The sequence below is a fragment of the Malus domestica genome, chromosome 13 (assembly GCF_042453785.1).
Source record: "Malus domestica chromosome 13, GDT2T_hap1".
Classification (NCBI taxonomy): Eukaryota; Viridiplantae; Streptophyta; class Magnoliopsida; order Rosales; family Rosaceae; genus Malus; species Malus domestica.
The window spans coordinates 12300568-12307048 of NC_091673.1; the positions used below are offsets into that span (position 1 = coordinate 12300568).

Genomic DNA, 6481 nt, shown 5'->3' on the forward strand with positions numbered 1-6481 from the left:
CTCTCAATGAGTAACTTATAGTTTTAAAGCGAGTTTTAACGAAAAGTCCGCAGTACTGTTCACTTTAACGAAAAATCAACTTTGTGACACTAAAAAGTCAAACTTGGTACTATTCATTTTACCCTTTATTTTGTCCTTATCGTTAAAACTCAAAGTTTTCAAGCCATTTTCATTAGTTTTTCTTAGTTTTAAATCCAAATGGTGGAATGGAGTGTGATATAATGGATTTGTTGTGGATTCCTTAGGGGTTGTGACACACCCCGTCCCGAAGGAGGGCGTGCTGGCCGTCACGTGAGAGTGACGTAACCATTTACACAGTTCGGAAGCTTTAAAAAAAATTCCAATTACTAAGATAACACACCCGAGGGTGAGTCCTACTTTTGTGAATTCTGTCAGAACACCGTTGGATTCCTCGTGGCCACCAAAGCTCTGCTAACTTGAACCTGGAGGGGCGCAAAACAAAATTGAGTGGGTCAGTAAAACAAAGTTTTTCGAAAACTTTTCATTTAAAACATTTCTAACCCCTCACCGTAAAACCTGTATACTTTCCCAGAAAATAGCATATATATAAACATATATATAAGCAAAACTCTCAAATCTCAAACCTTTAACACTTTTCAGAAATATATATATATATATATATATATATAACCATATAAATCTCAAAGCTTGAATCCCAAATCTTTAACATTTTTCAAGAAAAACATGCCATGCCATCAATCAAAATATAAATCAGGTGAAATAAGGAATCAATCGGAGACCCTGCAGTTGGTCCTATACGATTAATTCAATAGCTCAATATCTCACTAAGCCGGAGTCACCACAGTGACCTATACGGCCCTACTCTGCACATCACTCGGAACTACGTAAGGTAGTCTATACGATGAAAGGTGTAAAATACGCTCTAGTGCTTCTCTCATCATATCATCAGCGCGCATATCTAAGGTCACCCACCAGTCGGAACCCCTCTAATGGTCTGTACGACTGGCATGTCGGAACCCTCACATGGTCTGTACGACATCCACCTACTTGGATCCAAGGCGAGCGTGCGGTGTGGTGAATAATATAAGCACTAACACCTAGGGTGCAGATTATGAGCTCAAACATCGAAACATCAATCAATTAAATGAATAATGAACTCACCTGACGTACCTGTGCCTCCACAGCACCATGCAACATGTATGCATCATATATCAATCATGTAATTCATATAACAATTCACATTTTCAAATAATTCTATGCATGGCATTTTTAAAGCATATCTTCATATAAATTCATTTTCTGGGAAAAATCAATAGTATAAAGGTAATACAAAAACAAAACTGCCCACTCACCTGGAGTTCGCCCACAACTCCCTAGCACCGTACATCAAGGCGTCATGACGATTAGCGCCTAGAACAACAATCAAATCCAACCTCAGAAATTCTGCCGATAGAATACATAACTTATATAAGACACGTCACTACGTAGTTCGATCCGGATGATCTGCAATTCAGATTTCAAATCCGTAACTTCCAGAGGTCCACAATATACCTCTAGGACAACATCCTAAAATTTCATTACCATCCAACGGTCGGATCTTCGTCAATTTCCAAAACTAAGTGACGGTTAACATTCTATTTTATGAACTTACAACTTCAATTCCGGAAGATCCGTAAATCGGATTCCCAATCCGTAAGTTCCTATAATCCTCAAATATTACGTATTACAACGTATCAAAGTTTGATGACGATCCAACGGTCGGATCGTCAATTCACATTTTCACCTAACCACGAATCGTAACCAACTTAGGTTCAATTATTCAATTTACGTCCATCAATTATCAAAACAGAACCTAGAACCTTAATCACAAGCTAATAATGACATTGGCGGGCCATTGGCCACGCGCCGCCGCGCGGGCCGCCGCGGGTGGCGGTTGGCCGCCGCGGGTGGCGGTTGGCCGCCCCCGGCTCGCCGGAAAATTCAACTATTTCCAAAAATTACCAAAATTTGCAGATTTGAAGATCTCAATGAGTAGAACAACTTTCATACCTGAGACCAATGCTAATTTGGCCTGGAAGTGCTTCAATTTCACCAAAACCGTGAAGAACCCTAGAATTTGGGTGTTTCCAATTCGACCTTCAAACTTGTTCCAACGCCTCAATTACCTCTTGGGCTTTGTTCTAGGTCCTAAAGGAATGCTAAAGGTGTTAGTAATTGAAAGAAAACATTTCAAAATTTGGAGAATTTAAACAAAAGGGTCGCGGCACCCGTAGGGGTGTTCTTCGCGAAATCACAACGAAATTCAATGATTCTTGGGGTGAAACGTGAAGAGGGAAGGCCTAGATGATGATTAGGAGTGGTACCTTGACTCAATTTGTCGGAAAATTGGACGAAAACGGCGAAAACCCGCCGATTTGGAAGCTTGGGTCGCGCGGGTCAAGGGTGACCCATTCCTCCTGTTCCCCCGTGCACCACTCTCCCTCCTTTCCCTCCTTTCCGTCCCCTGATTGGTCAGCTTCTTCCTCTCCCTTCTTCTGGTTCACTCTCATCTTCTTCTTCTCCGATTGGGCATTTCTGCCCAGTCTCTTCTTCTTTTCTGTTTTCTGTTTCTTCTTCTCATACACATACACACACCAAAAACCTTTCCCTCATCCCAGCCATCCATTTCATTCATCAATAAATCTGGGCCGTCCAATTTCATAAAAGAATTTCTATATTTTACTAAAATTATAATTCCTTAAAATTCCAAATTTCAAACGTTAATAACTTCTTCGATATAACTCCAAATCACGAACCGTCTGCGCCCACGCGTCCGTAACGACGAGTACTACGAGGATATGTCAAGAAAACAAATCTTAGATGGCACGACACAACGATTAACCTCGAATGATGTGCGTGCCTCAAAGGGCATTTTTGTAAAATCCTTTATTAAAACTTTAAAAATTCTTAAAATTAGGGACGGGCTGTCACAGGTTGCAAACCGAAGTTCAGGTATTTAAAAGGTTTTATAGCCAAAATGATTCCTGAGATTTGCATAACACATTACTTTGGTTTCTGAGATTGAAAATCAATAGAAATGGTTCCTGAGATTGTCCATCCTCCATTATTTTGGTCATTCCGTTAAAAACTCCGTTAAGTGTCCCGGAGCTCTTAGCCGAAAGTTTGGACAATTTCAAAGTTTCGTAACTCAATCGTTTCTTAACCAAATTCAATCCATAGTATATCAAAATGAAGATAGGAAAGTGTAGAATAAGATTATACCTATTTAGAAACCCAATGGTTGCCTGAGATGGCTTGGAAAATAGCCTGAAAAGTGAATGGTCAGCGGGAAAACTAGAAAACTCCCCTGAAATTGGGTAAATTTTAAATGTTCATAACTTCTTCAATAATCAACAAAATCGAGTGATTCAAAAACAAAAGTCATACTTCTCAACGAGACGAATACAATGGTACCTTTATCAATGGCTAATTCTCTATGGTTTGGCCGGAAAATGTCTCAAAAGTGGCTAACTCGAGACCAAGATAGCCACTTTCGAACCGTTTTTCGGCCAAAACACGGCGAGTTAGCCGTCAATAAAGTTACCATTCTCTTTGTCTCGTCAAGAAGTATGATTTTTGTTTTTTAAATCACTTGATGTAGTTGAGTATTGAAGAAGTTATGAACGTTTAAAGTTTACCCAGTTTCCGGCGAGTTTTTCAGTTTTCCCACGGACCAGTCACCTTTCAGGCCATTTTCTGGCCATATCCGGCAACCATTGGGCTTCCAAATGATATAATCTTGTTCTACACTTCCCTATCTTCATTTTGATATATTATGGGTCGAATTTGGTTAAGAAACAATTAAGTTACCAAGCTTTGAAAATTGCATATGAGAATCTGATGACAAGTTATTGTCTGGATTACCGAAATAAATCATACTTAACTGTTTAACTGACCAATATTCTTAAGATTTCGTGGTTTTCTACTATCTAGGGCCCATCTCAAAATTATCTATTTCGTATCGTCTTGGTTACATACTAACTCCTATCTGGTAAAAAAGATGAGGTGGGGGCGAGAATGTTAACGGAGAGTTAGACTGAAATGTTAATTTTAGGCTTGAATTCTAATAGACATCACTATGAGGGTTTAAATTCTAATTTTCTTCACCATGGGCTATCTTCCAATTATCCTATCATCATGAGACTGTTAATCTAATTTAGCTTTTACATTTAGTGAGCATTATTTTTAATACGGTTTTCTTTGTTTAGATTCTCATAGAAAACTCGCTGCAAAAAAAATATGGGTTTCGAGTTGGGTGGTTGAGAATATGGACTGATCATTTTATTGCAGATTTTGAACCATTAGTATCAAGGTGAAAAAATGACCAACAAGAGGTGTTGGCATTCAATTTTAAAATTTTCGTCAACATGACAGCACTAGATAATTCCCATTACTTAAAAATATTGTGGTGTTTCTGACCGAAAGCTTGCAAGTATCTCTAAAATTGATTTAGTTGGTTTCTCCTGACCACAATGCAGGACTTCTCATGACCTTTTTTTTTATGTAGAAGTTCGTTTCTAATCAAACCAACTTTTGATTTAATAGCAGGTGGGATCTTAGATAGGATAAATGTCAAAGCAACATAGAAGGAGATGAAAAATTAGTTCAAAAGTTGTTTTTATTTCTTTAAACTACTAAGACATGAGCCTTATTATGTAAATGTGCTACTGTCGTTGCACCGAAACATAATAGTCAGTTTAGTAAATTTCATTTTTCATATTTATAAAAACATGTATCAAATCACAAACGTTCTACATAGATGAATGCAGTAAAGCTCTATAACTCACACGTAGAGCCCTGTGATTAAAAAAAGGTCTTTTGAATGTGTGTGAGTGCATGCAAAAATGCTAGTATGGTCTAAAAAATGGTCTCTTTAACTAGCATTTTCCTTATTCAGCTCATATTGTAAGTTGTAACTATTTCCTACTTGGACTGTTTGATAGATGATTATTATGTGTGGGATATTATTATTTTTAAATCGTATATAAAGTAGATAATATTGGAATGTTGTTAGATTCATGGAAGAAAATGCCGATAATATCGGCGAAATATCGCCGATATTATCGGTTTTTCGGGTGATGGATATTCTAAGTGGTATCCGAATGGTTTTTAGCCAAATATCGCGATATTATCGATAATATCGATAATATGGCGATATTTTGGAAATATCGGCGAAATTTTTTTGAGTTTGGTGCAATCGGACTCCGAGGCGACGTCGGAGAAGAACGCTGGAGACGGTGTGCCTATTCCCGGGCCGATTTCGTCCCAAAAACCTTGCAAAAACACGAATTTTAACATCAATTTCACATATAAACTTCAGATTTCACGCATGCATAAACGATTCAACATATGTGAAGTCGGTTTAGGGTTTAGGGTTTCAATGGAATCTCACCTGACGAAGACGAAGACGAACCAGATGACTGAACGTGATCCTTGCTCAGTGGCGCACCGCCAGAGACGACTGAGCCAACTCCGACTTCGCCAGAGCCACGATCAACGGCGAAGGGAGAAGAGAGATCGAGAGATCTCTGTGTGTGTGTGTGTGTTTGGGAGAAGAGAGATCGGAGATCTCTCTTTGTATGTGGGTGTTTGGGAGAAGAGAGATCGGAGAAGGGAGAAGAGAGATCGGAGAAGGGAGAAGAGAGATCGGAGAATGGAGAAGAGAGATCTCCGATCTCTGTGTGTGTGTGTGTGTTTGGGAGAAGAGAGATCTCCGATCTCTGTAGATGGAGGGTGTGTGCGTGTGTGTGTGTGTGGAATGAGGGAGAAGTGTGTGTGTGTTATCCGAGAGAAAGAAAAAAATACATTGAGGGTGTGTGTGTGTGTGTGTTTGTGGCACACGGTTTGACACATGGTTTTGTATAAAACCATGGTTTTGTGTGTGTGTGTGTTCACGTGTATGGTTATGTGTGTGTGTGTGTATGGTTATGTGTGTGTGTGTGTTATCCGAGAGAGTTTTGGCACATGGTTTTGTATAAAACCATGGTTTTGTATAAAACCATGGTTTTGTGTGTGTGTGTATGTGTGTATGGTTATGTGTGTGTGTGTTATCCGAGAGAAAAAAGAAAAAAACTTTGAGGATGTGTGTGTGTGGCACACGGTTTTGTATGAAATAATTGGAAGTGACTTTGCTTAGAAGAACCAAATATTCTGTCAGAGAAGAACCAAAAAATCTGCTTACTTTATCTTCTTCTCCACGTGAAGACCAAATTCTGTCAGAGAAGAACCAAAAATGCAATGTATAAAGTGTAAAATATTGTACTAATTCATTATATATAAATGATTATGGTGTGTTTAGACTTCTTTCATTAATTACTACATATTTTCTACACTCACAATGTTTGTCAGCTCGCTATATAATCAACTTGATAATGTTAAATCCATCATGCAATGCATTTCCTTCCAATTTTTTGTGATAAACTAATAGATAATTGACTAAATAAACATCCTGCAAAGTTTC

The 6481-nt window shown here is 38.5% G+C and overlaps 2 long non-coding RNA genes across 2 annotated transcripts; both read right to left on the reverse strand.

The window, feature by feature from the left end:
• Positions 1–214: 214 nt before the first annotated feature.
• On the reverse strand, positions 215–2580 carry LOC139190370 (uncharacterized). The gene is made up of 4 exons (XR_011574550.1): positions 2346–2580; positions 2032–2169; positions 1335–1392; positions 215–443 (listed from the first exon to the last, which is right to left on the reverse strand). It is a non-coding gene; the product is annotated as an uncharacterized lncRNA (long non-coding RNA).
• A 2041-nt stretch (positions 2581–4621) lies between these two features.
• Positions 4622–5855, reverse strand: LOC114820730 (uncharacterized). The gene is made up of 2 exons (XR_003768181.2): positions 5414–5855; positions 4622–5294 (listed from the first exon to the last, which is right to left on the reverse strand). It is a non-coding gene; the product is annotated as an uncharacterized lncRNA (long non-coding RNA).
• Positions 5856–6481: the final 626 nt, after the last annotated feature.